At 32.4% G+C, this 13,319-nt stretch overlaps 1 protein-coding gene across 1 annotated transcript in view; it reads left to right on the forward strand.

Moving 5' to 3' along the window:
- The window catches only part of svp (COUP transcription factor 2), a gene marked incomplete at its 5' end in the record, with an annotated part of 158,728 nt that overhangs the window by 75,915 nt on the left and 69,494 nt on the right, over positions 1-13,319 (forward strand).

Here is a 13,319-nt window from a genome sequence, read left to right on the forward strand (position 1 = left end):
TTCCTACTCGAAGAACCCTCCTGGGCTGATAGGCACCGAGATTACTTCGTGTAATCATTTCCTACTGTTCTTTGGCGTTTCTTTCTTTCTTCGTGAAATTAGTCTCTTATTTTCGTGCAAGAAAATGTCGTTTTCGATACTTTGACATGGTCGTCGAATACTTTTTCGGTAAATGAATATAAATTCAATAACTACATATTGTTTTTAAACAATAAATTCAATCATTCAATAGCGTTGTTGCACTAATTTTTTTTATCACATTTTCTTCCCTTAAGAATTTATTTGTTTTCGCTTAATATCCTGTAGGATCAGGAATATTATTAGAACTAAATTCATGATTCGTGAACCAAATGAAGAGCTCTGTAAAGGAAATATGTACTGGGATTTTCGTGAAATGTTCCACTAGAAAGTTGGGTTCTTGCATTTTCCAAAGCATCCTTTCAATTGAAAAATTAAAATACCAAGTTTTTCAGAAAGGTGCTTTTAATTATGTTTCCTGTTTTAAAATTTTTCCTTTGTAAAAGTATGGCAGGAATAAATAAAATTACTTTTTATTAACAATTTAATTCTACTCTTCATCATTTATTCAACACTAAATTCTTATGAAGGGTTTGTAAATTGAATATTCCATTATTCAATTGGATATAATTCACTATTCATGATCCAGTTACCCTCGCGTACACTTGAATGAGACGACGTGCGACCATCTGCTAAGATCGGACCTTAGTGGACAGTGGTCGCTCACAGACCGGAAGCCGTCGGCCGTATCTTCCCGCCACAGGATATTAGTTGCCGAGGCGGGAAATGTCACAGCCACAGCCTCACTGATCTAATCAGGGCCTCCAAGATTTGCATGTTAATAGGGATTCAGCAGTCTGCGTATCTTCCCATCTGCGTCAATTCTCCGTCTGTTGAAGGGTTATGGATTTTTAATAATTTTATTTTGCATATGTAGTGTATGCTGAAGAAAGAGGGGAACTCAGCATACTCTCAAGCATGATATACAGAAACACATTAAAATTATTTTTTTAGGGCAATTTTTATTCGATAATTCTAAAGCAAAAGTTTATTCTCCTAAATAAATAGAAATATTTGCTACGTTATGTGAAATTAGCTTTCTGTTTATTACGAATCGAAACATTAAGTAAAATCTATACTTTTCGATAAATCATGATTCAAGTCAGTCACGTCAGTCCAGCTTTTGAGTGATGAATGAAGTCCCGTATGACTGTGTAGGGAACCCTTCAGAAATGGAGTGGAAACTTTCAAGCCATTGACGTTGTTTATATATATATATATATATTATTTCACTAAAAATTTTAATATTAGAGAGAATTGGATATATACATATAGGCTAATTATAAAACAAACAAAAATAAATAATTATAAAAAAGATGAAAATATTAAAAAAGAATAATATTAAACTGAAAAATCATGTAATAGCATTATGTATTTTAAATGCCTATGCATTATTAGAATAATAAGCAATTGTGGAACTGCATTTAGTATGCTACATGTATAGCAGACCAATGCAGTTTGGTGACAGTTTTTTTGACTTGATTGTTTCTCTCTTTGTTATACAAATTTAAGATGTTTAATATGTTACGTAGTTAAAAATATATTAGAAATAAACTCACCTAAAATTAGTAGTACTAAAAATTAGAACCAACAATAATACTCCAGAATATTAACTATTTCAAAATTTATTATTTTTTAATTTTAGATATACCTTCTGACGTTTAGTCTAAAATTTTTGTTCTTTCGACAATCTTCGCAAAATATTAGTATGAATTCATGAGAGGATCAACCGTATAATGAAGACACTCTTGACGTACATCCATCTAATTGTAGCTGATCCAGGAGCGTTTTAGTCAGTAATAGGAGTATTCATGATGTTGTGTTAAATGTAAAATCTTTTAACGTGTTAAATATTATAATGATAGGATTGTGAGCAGCCCTATTTAAAGTCATGTTAAATGTTAAATGCTTAAGAGCTCCAAGCGGATTTTTTGATCAACTTGTTTTACAAATCAGGAGCCAGTAAGTTAACACAACAAAAAAAAAAAAAGACGACGAGCTCTGCTAGTCTCTTGTGTGACGTCATTGTCCATTTAACAGTCCTAGCTACAGACTCCTAACCATGTTATGTTATATCGTTTTAACATGCTAAAAGATGGATATAATTCTCTATTTATCACGAGTTTTTCCATTTTAACATGTTAAACTAAAGATCATTGGGTGTTCAGCGAGTGACTTATGAAAAGATTTTTTATTATGTCAGTCACAAATGGCATATCGAATTTTTTTTTAATTAATAGAAATACTTTTGAAATCTTTAAGATTTTAAGCGAAATCTTTTAAAAGTATCTCCAATAATTTTAAAAAGAAAATCTTAGTTTGATTTATTTCTTTGTTCAAATATAAGAATAGGTTCTATTAAAACGATGATTCCAGAAATAATAAAATTAAATATTCTGTCAGACTGGCTAGACTGTTATGTCAGGTGTAAACTATTTCACACGTAACTATCGGAGCCCAGGTAATCACATATATATATATACCATTACATAACCTAAGGTTGGCATTTATGATAACCACCTTCAGATATTTAACTACCAATAAAACGGTTAGTAGGTTCTTAATGGTCAGCAAGCATAATACTCACCATCGTAAATGCTCCTTACGACTGATCGATCGAATTGCGAAATATCCAACGTATTCACACCGAAATATATTATGACCAGGAAAATAATTTCGAAATATTGTTTATAGGCTCCGTTACCCTTCCAAATCCGCATTGTACAATAAACATTTAGCCAATAGGTGCTTACGGAGTTTACCTAACTGTCTTTGTTCTTATACTTAAGTACGTCAGGATGTGAGCACTTGACAGGATATCATCCTGCCAGAAATTTCAAAAAACCGAGATCTTGAATTCAAAATTTGAGAATCTGCTTCATACTACAAAAAGTATCGTAAAAGATTCAACTATATCAAATAATAGTTGAAACTATTTACTAAGGGCCGTATATTCTTCAATCCTGCAATTTCTGGGGGAAAAAATCACTTTTCAAAACTATATACATCTTTTATTTATGAATTGGATGACGTTGTTTTTAAATTTTAGCCACCTTTTTCAATATTGCTCAATTTAATTATTTTTAAGTCTCCTTTTCATGTTTTAAATATACTTTTTAAAGTTGAGATAAGATTGTCGCTAATTGTTCCCTAAACTTGCATTTGTTTACTTTTTATTGTGTATATATTATGTATACTTATGATTTTTAGAATAATAAAATTGATAGAAGGGTGAGAATAAGAAATTTTTCTATATTCATGATTTTAACTACCTTAATATGGACTCTCCAACTAGCCTTACAATGCCACAAGGCAATATTATAGTAGTATCCATTAATGATTTCCATTATGTATGTGTTATATGAATTTAATAATAAAGGAGGTTACGAAAAAAATAAAATAATAATTCCCTATACTCATCACATATGCTCTTATTATTATAAGATACTTACTATAATTCATTGCTTAAACTAGATCACGTAACTACAAACAACCATATATACATATACATAAATACCTATATGTTTGTATTCAATTACTTATTTCGTCAGGGGGTACGGAAAAAAAAGCTTTATACAATTTAGTAAACGTAAAACTTAAAGAAAATATGTTTTTGAGCACGTTAGAGTGAAAGTGGCTAGCCCAGAAAGTTGTGGGTTCGATTCCCACAAAATTAAAAAATTTATTTTCTAGCAATCCTAAGAAATGAGTCGAAATTCCTACTCTAAGACAAAATAAAATAAAAATTCAGAATCCATATTTATTTATTATTTATCTATATTCACATATATAATATATTTTATTATTATTTGTTTCAAAACAAACAGTCAGATCTCACTACTGATTCGCGAACTTGAATCGATTTGAGCAATCGATTGCCAAATTACAACAGCCGTATACAGACTGCCAACTATTTCGTGACGCAACTGTCCTGTCACACGATGAGGTAAAAATAAGCCCATTATATTCACTGGCAATGACTGAAGATCAAGGCTTCTTCCCCGTGAATTAGACATTTAAAATATGAAATTTTCAATTCTTAATACAATTTTTTTTTAAAAATAATTTTAGCATACATTCTGACAGTTATAAAAATCTATTGTAGGATAAAGTAAAAAAGAGACAATCGAAATGGAAATTTAACAATAATATTATTTCATGTTTTCATCAAGAGGTCAAAATCTCAACAAACAAAATACAACATTTAAATATAGGGTTTTTTTTTAAGCCCGATAGAACTTGAAATTGTAAAAAATAACACAAAAAATTAAATTGTAATCAAAATTTTTTTTTTATTCGAAAGATCAATACGTGACATTAACATTTGAAAATGATTTCGGGCATATGGGCACCGCGGCTGTTCTTGACGAAGCGCATTCTGTAAAATTGTGTTCAGCGATGAGGCGCATTTTTGGCTTAACGGGTTTGTTAATAAGCAAAATTGCCGCATATGGTCGTGCGATTTGACACCTCTCGATTATTTCCTGTGGGGCTACGTGAAGTCACTGGTTTATGCTGATAAACCAGCAACAATTGACGCCTTGGAGGCCAGCATTGTTCGTGTTATTCGTGACATACGGCCAAAATTGGACGTCCAGAATGCGCTTCGTCAAGAACAGCCGCGGTGCCCATATGCCCGAAATCATTTTCAAATGTTAATGTCACGTATTGATCTTTCGAATAAAAAAAAAATTTTGATTACAATTTAATTTTTTGTGTTATTTTTTACAATTTCAAGTTCTATCGGGCTTAAAAAAACACCCTATAGAAATACCTAAGAATTGAACGACAGAAATTTTGTTAAATTTGATATTCTTACAATGTAAATTGATAGGTTAACCAAATTGTATTTATTTTATTATGCATAAATACTTTACGACGTGTCACTTAAGAGGATCAAATAATATTGATAAAAACTACGAACAATAAATCACATAGAGATCTGAAAATAGTAACCTTTTTATCACTTTTTACTTAGTAACTTAAAAAAAATTGAGTAGCATATCAATTGAAAAGGAAGCGTGAACATCGGCGCCAAGATATAATAAGCTTTCCCATGACTGTCAATCCGGTTACCCTTTCGAATATACACGTGGCTTACAGGTGTACACACGTGTCCAGGACCTTCAAACAATAAAAGGCATATATTAGTGATTCATAATATTATCTTCTGTTTATGAATAATATAACTAATAAAAATAAAATAGTAATTTTTTAATGCTTTGATAATTCTATTATGTTAAGACATAATACTTCCATTTTTTTATTTCGATAAAAATTGATAAATGAACTGAGAATGTCATATAACTTATAATAGTTATTTAAACATTTTAAATTTAATTATGAGAATATTTTTAGTAAAAAATTAATTTTTTTTTTTATTCATTATTTATTGACATATTTACTTAAAAATACATCGAGCAAACTTGATGGTACATTATAAGATATAGGCATGTAAAAAAACTACCCATTGGTAGCACTCTACATTAGAAGCTTTCGAGCCCATCTTCTTTTCAGTCGCCTCGGAAGATTGTCAGGAATAGAAGAGCAAGCAAGGTTAGAAACTTGGGGATTTGAGTGGTTTGGGAGTTTATAATGGAAAGACTGATATCTGGTTTCGAATAGATAGGATACTTATGGAACATTAAGGTCTCTATGGATGATAAATAAGGTGTAGTAAGGAAAGGTAAGGTGTATTGAGGAGTTCACGAAGTATTTTGGATTTTTAGGATTGGGTATGAGAGAAATTCGAAGGTTAAGTTAAGCCCTAAAGGTCAACTCAGTGCGTTCAGATATCAGTTTTTTGTAATGGATTGGAAGTTTTGACCGATTATCCAGTAAGTGCTGTAATAGTCGGATTCGACGTGTTTGTTTCCTGTCTTTTTAATAAAGATAAAACTGTTAATTGTATCTTACGGCCGAATTCATAAATAACACTTTGTACTTAACCAGGTGAATTTTTATCAGACTTAAGTCTTTGTTTTCGGGATCTTGGAATAATATCATAAATTCTAATCATGTATATGCACATGTTTCTGGGCTCCTTGACATTTGATATGCCAGTAAAAAACTGAGCCATTTGCACCATCCAGGAAAAGAAATGGCAGGAGACAGTAACAAAGTGACTGCGACTCCCCCCCCCCTCTTTTACCCCTACGACAATCCACTCAGCACGCAATTGCGGCTGGTGCGGGGTGAGAACAAATGCAGGATATCGGATTACGAAGGGAGGCGATGGGCCGTTCGAAAAACCGCACAAGGCTAGAGGGTGTTTAATAAGGGCCGTTGATGCGGCAAACCCCAGGGAGGCTTCTGAGTCACTAGGGGGGTGGAAAGGTCAGCGAGCTCTAGTGTCGTACGACCTGTTGTTCTATCGAGGGTGGCTATATCACGGCAATAATCTTATCAATATTGAAATGTTATTTCTATTAGAATATTTTTAAGAGATTGAAAATAGAATTATAATAAATAAATAACCTCGAATCTCTCAAATTGCAATAAATAAGCAACCACAATTTTTTAGAACAACAATTTGTTTTGTAAACCTTAGAAAATATTACACAGTTTCTTTTATTTCAGAGGTAAAAATTTAATATCTCACATTTTTCAATTTTCAATTTATTTGAAGCTATGGGGCTCCACTAAACCATCGAATTCCTCTCGAATCTAATCCTTACAGTCCAAAATGCTTCATGAAATCCTTAATGCTCCTTACTTTGTCACAAATCAAATCATCCATCAGAACCTCAATGTCCCCTATGTTGCCGATTCGGCCAGAACCAGATACCAATCCTTCCATGATAAACTTCCCAACCACCCTAACCAACACGTTTCTAACCTGGTTTCTTCTTCACTACCTAATAATCCTCCTAGGGGTCTGAAAAGAAGATGGTCTTAAGATCTTCTCCTTTAGAAATGTTTTTGGAGTTCTATCAATGGGTAGATTCTTCACATGTTTACATCATGTCATAATATCACTTACAGCAAATTTACGTGATGTGTATATATGTATACAGTTGTAAATAACAATAAATAAATTATTAAAAAAAAATATCGGCTAAATAGAAACTATTCAAGCTGAAGTTTTTAAAGGACATTAAAAATTAGTGTTCAAATAATCTTTAGTTCATACAATATGTATAGAAGTAGAAAAAAATATTTTAAAAAAGAGGGAAAAAAGGTGTAAGTAATAACAACAATCTTCATTAAATTAAAAGATAAATAATTAAATTTAAAATAATAATGATATTGAAATATACATAAATAAAATATAATAATATCTTGATTTGTACAAATAAAAATATGAAACTATATAAAAAGTTTAATAAAATAAAACTAATCACGTAATAAAAATCAAATAACTTTCGTCCAAGACTATCAAGATCAACTTGCGAACTATAATTCCGTACGATCCCTTGCTAAATAAAAATATTCAGGGACTCCCCACTGACCAGACCTAGGCAGTATGTCATCTTGAAGAAGGCCTATAGATGACACAGCAAAAGGTATTTGGATAAGGAGACGCCTCTTGCCTCATTCATGAAGGGAGAGGGTATTTTCTTCTAGAGGGCGTTTTGCATTTCTGACCCTCGGGCCTTCACCTTTTCGTATCTAAGCATAATATTTTCCCTAATAAAAGTAATAATTTTAGAACTAATAGTGAAATTTATAAGATGCATTTATAACATTTAACATGATTTATTTACCACTGTTACTGACCAAAGACATACAGAGGGGGTTGGCTTAGTAAGTTAATTAACATACCCAAACTACCTATTATAGGGGTATTCATGATGTTGTGTTAAATGTTATATGTTTTACCATGTTAAATGTTATAACTATAGGATTGTGAGCAGCCCTATTTGAAGTCATGTTAAACGTTAATGCATAAGAGTCCCTAGCGGATTTTCTCAGTAACTTGTTATATAACCCTTTATGTTTATAACCTTCCTTCCAGACCCTCATGTTATTGTTTACTTCAGTTTTGATTTAAGTAATTAATTAATACATGCCTAGAGTGAGTGAAAAGTGGAATTTGTGTGAAAGTTTAGCTTATGAGTGTCTTATTGATCTTCAAACTTGTGAAGAAGAGAATGAAGATGAGCTAATTGACAACTGTATTGAAAATCACAACAACTAATATGGCGGCGATCTCAACTGGTCTATTGTGTGACGTCATTCTCGATTTAACTGACCAAGTAACAGACTCTCAGCCATGTTAAATGTTATTTCGTTTTACCACGGCAAAAGAAGGCAATTTTTTTTCGATTTAACACGAGTTTTTCCATTTAACACGCTTTAACATAGATCATGAATACCCCTAATGTAAATAAAAAAATCTAATTGTAAGTCTCAAACATACAAAATACAATAATAATAAAAAAATCCATACCACTACAACCCATATGCAATACTTTTGTAAGGAAGTACTGTTACTAGACAAACGGTTGAGCAATGAGGTGATTTGGTAAGAACCACACTCAACCGCCAGATTTCCCCCAATAAAGGATTCTCACATTATGAGGTTGGGTTGATTCACGGTTACAGTACAACAGAATAAATAGTTATCTGCCACACCCAGTTTCGAACCAGGTATAGGGACACAGTACCATACCATTGAGCCACCTCGCTCCTATGGAGTATGATATGGTTGCTGTGAATCAATCCTGTAGGTTTTGGAACCAACCGAGCTCCAACCAGCCTCTTAATTAATTGGAAAAAAGTAGGGCGTTCGAGCGTTATTCTGACCAATTCATCTCCTTCCTCATTATAAAGTACCTTGATTAACCGTCTCGCCTGCTTATCCGGCGATTTGCGAGCATTCCTGATTAGGAAGGAAGGATAAACGGGGTTCAACCGTTTCACAGCAGAGATTGTTATAAAAATTAAAACTACCTAAGACAATGCCGCATGCTTTCTGACATTCGAAATGTCAAGGGAATCCTATAAATCACGAAGGCTTCCCGAGAGAATTCATTGAGGAAAAAGTTATCTTTTTATAGCGATTTTTTTATTAGTGAGAGAGATAGGGGAGGGGGACCGATGACGTTTATAAGTGGTGACGTCAGATGCTAACGGGGTTAAGGAGGGGTGGCAGAGATTGCTATCGGCTGTACCCCTACAACAGCTTCCCGCCATAAAACATGTCAAGTTTGTTTTAGGCTGTGAAGAGGCCGCTGTTTGCGGTAAAGCGATCGGCTCCGGGACCCAAGGGACGTCGAGAGAAGGCCCGTCACGGATCCGGATGAAGTGGGACCAAAGCAAACATTAGGGAACCCTCGGGAATACTCCCGATTCTTCATCCGGGAAAACCACCGTGTGCTATTGAAATCTTAATACAATATTATAATAATACAGCGTATTATAATGCTAATTAACAATGTAAATTATAATCTGAGAAGAAGATGGTCGGGGGAGCGGTCAGCAAAATAAACGAAACGTTTATTTTTTCCGACGTTTCGACATGAATATCAGGCCTTCATCAGGTGGCTCAAACGAAGATTCTGTTAAATAATTTGATAATAAAATAAGATTAAGGTTAATAAAATTTGGGAGCGCCGAGGTAGCACAATGGTAGCGTACTATTCTACAAACTCCAAGGACTCGGATTCGGATCCGGCCCTGGCAATAATTATTGATGATTAATGAATGCTTAATCATTCTATATAAAAATATTTATCCTGTTTGAGTTCCCAACGTTGGTTAATAGTCCATGACACCCTTAATACAGTCTGTCTATGCCACTTATCAATCCCCATTGATCAAATAACGATTATTCAATATTTTTTAATCTCAGATGCGACCTATTTATAAATATGTTGTATTTCGCAATCATTTAATGAACATATTTATTTTATCTTCAATAAGATTAAAAATAATAATAATAATAAAGACGTAACGAACCCGAAGGTTCGATTCCGATACCACCAAACGCTCTCTGCATATATGCTTCCAGTCTCAGTTTTAACGCAATCTTCCCATCTACGTTTCGTTCTACCCCTCGGACGTTTACCCATTGGTTCAGTGTTTAATAACATTTATCGTTACTAAGCCCTACAACCTTACATGCCTATCTTATACGCCACAATGCTATAACTTGAATTATATTTACCGAGTGTAGGCCCCTTAATTCAGCGTTGTGTAATCTTCTAAATTCTCGCATTGAATATTTTGTGTAATACTTTATTTTCGAAAACCTTATGACGCTGTTCATCCTTTAGTGAAGAGGCCACGTCTGGCATCCATAAAGAACAGTGGGAAGGATAATAGTTTTGTAAATTATATTTTTTAAGTTTTTGGATAGAAGGCGCGAGCTAAGCAGTTTCGAAATTTAAAAATAACAAGCATTTCCCACCTTCAACCTAGATTTTATTTCCTCATCAATTTCGTTTTTTTTTCTAGTTACCGTAGAACCTAAATACTTAAACCTATCTACCTGTACAAACAAACTTCCACCTATATCTATATCACCGAAATTGCTTGAAAAAGATTTATAATGCTAGTTCAAGAAGTATTATCAATTCTTTATAAATTCGTTTTTTTTCTCTTACAGTATGAAAGTAAAATTTTATTTGTGACATCGAATAATAAAATAAAATGTCGGTCGGTTTATCGATAATGCACACAACTTGAGAATGAAGAGCGTAGGAATGGCTGACAGAAATATTTTTCAGCCGCCCAACCCCAAGTGGGGAACCTTGTTCAGTTAAAAGCAACTTAAAATTTGCTGTTTGGGCCCGCCCTCGAACCCAAGGACGTCGATCAGATAATTCGAAGAAAAGGGTCAGATCTTCGTGGGAGTCCTGAGTTTTAAATAGGAGTTTAAACCATGTTCAAAGAACAGGACTTACAATTTACACAGGCTGTTCCAACTTAATGAACAACAATGTACTTGTGTAAAAATATTTAATACTACTATATAACTGATATAATATAAATATTTTATCCGTATTTCCTATTTGTAGACATATCAACCGAACAAATATTAATTATTTTCTTTGTTCTATCAAGTATTTCCAATTATTTATATCTATATATGAACAAGTTGAGAAAAAAAAAAAGGAAATACAATTTATTCGTTGAATTTAGTCTTCATTATTTAATAAATAGTATTAAAATTATTACTAGTGATTTAATATACGATATATTAAAAGATTAAGGGCTTAGTTAAATTTTAATTTAATATTAAAATATTTTACATTGCTACCAATGGGTAGTTTTTCTACATGTCTGTATCATACCGTTATGATCTTACCTCAAATTTACTTGTCGTATTTTTTGTACAATTGTAAATCTCAATATAAAAAAAAAATCTAAAAATATAATAAGTAAATAATAAAAAATAAAATAGGCAGTCTGATAAAATTATTTTGTATTATACTGTTGCTGTGAGTAAACCCTGTGGTTTCTGGAGCCCTCCTGAGGTCCATTCAGGCTCATAAAAATCTGGTGGTTGATCTTGAAAAAATTACTTTCTTGTAGTAATTATAGTAATTGTAATGTGGTACAGCACTTCTTGAAAAAGTACCCATGACTCTTCATGGGGGTTCCCATTATTAATATTATTATTATTACTATTATTATTATTATTATTATTATTATTAAAATTTATATAATCTATTAGCCACTTAACGTACATCAATATAAAATTGTTATAAAATCAATATTAAAAATACAGAGAATGATTTTATAGAGTTAGTCATCATTTGAATTGAAAGGCTCATATATAGATTAAGTGAAGTTCAAAATTCTTTATTATGTATATAAGTGTCACTGGAAATAGTACAAAAATTATTTATTATATAGCTGCCCTCTATGGTGTACGTTTATTATTATATAATACCTATATAATAATAAACTTTTTTTTTTGTATAATGACCACCATTCTGACCATCTTTCTTCAGAAATATTGAAGAAAAGAAAGTACATAAATATATTGTTTTAAAAAAGTCGCTAAAATTAAATAAATACCAATGGATAGTCAAGTAAGCATTTTAAATAAATACTAAAAAAAGTCTTGTCATTTTTTGGATATACTTATGATGAAGAATACGTACACAACAGTTACAACCAGTTTTATAATGTTAAAATAAACCTTTGCCTACATTATAAAAACACCGTAGAGATAAGTAGCCTGAAGTAGGAACACAAACGCAGAAGTACACAGAACATTGTTTGACAGTCTCAGTTTTTGTTTGTTCACCCTCTGGTAGCACACACTGTTTGTATTTGACTGTCACCTGTTTGCTTACGCCACAAACAAACTTTTCGTTACCCCGACAGCTTTACTGATAACAGTGTGTGTGTGCTTAAATTCGTTAAACTTATATCTTTATCTCCTTCCCTTTTTATCTGATCCCCTTATCTCTAAATGTATTCTTACATCGCCAAGTAAACAATTACAATCAACCTAGAAACAAAAAACAAACTTATTAAAAAAAAAAAACTTCGTTCTCTGACTTTTACTATCGTACTTACATTATGTAATGAAACCTCTCTTCAACGAATACTGTTTCTTACGGACAATTTTTTATTACTGGAATTTATGCCTCTTCCAAACGGGCCACATAATTTTCACAATCAAGAAATAAATTTACTCCTCAAATTCATAAAACCATGTTTATGGTTTGACGAAATTACGTGTGCACATTTAAATGGCGGTTGAAAGTTGAAATTATTCTTTTCCTATAAATAAAATGGTTGTCGTATTCTATAGATTTCGTAAATTAGTTATTACTTACCAGCTAAAACCACAACATTGGTTTACTGCACTTCCAACTTAATTCAAGGGCCTACTTCACTTTAGAATGCACTGGTTGGGTTAATATGAGTGGACTGCAGAAAATGAATCTATTGAACAATTTTCAAGGTTGTAGAGAGTAAACAAGAGAAAACGTTACAAGAATCTATTATTTAATTTACATGGTTGTAAAGGAGTAGCCATAAGAAAATATGGAAAGATTGGGTTAATTTAATAATTTTGAATTGGGGCCATTGAAGATAACAAATACTGAAGAGTTGATGTGTATGAAGATCATGTTTCAGTTGAGTAAGTAGGAAAATTCGGAGTAAACTCATTCAGTTGAATGGCAAGGAGTTATGTTCTCTTTTAGCATTCTCCTATCTTCTATTCTTCCGTCCCTAGTCAGGGAACTACTTACTGAAGTTACGGGCACATCTTAATCTTAAATTCTCAAGAGAAGACAAAAAGGGATTTGGTCACAATGATGCTTTTATTGCGG

The sequence above is a fragment of the Halyomorpha halys genome, unplaced genomic scaffold, assembly GCF_000696795.3.
Source record: "Halyomorpha halys isolate HHAL.00 unplaced genomic scaffold, Hhal_1.1 Scaffold1244.1, whole genome shotgun sequence".
NCBI classification, from domain to species: domain Eukaryota; kingdom Metazoa; phylum Arthropoda; class Insecta; order Hemiptera; family Pentatomidae; genus Halyomorpha; species Halyomorpha halys.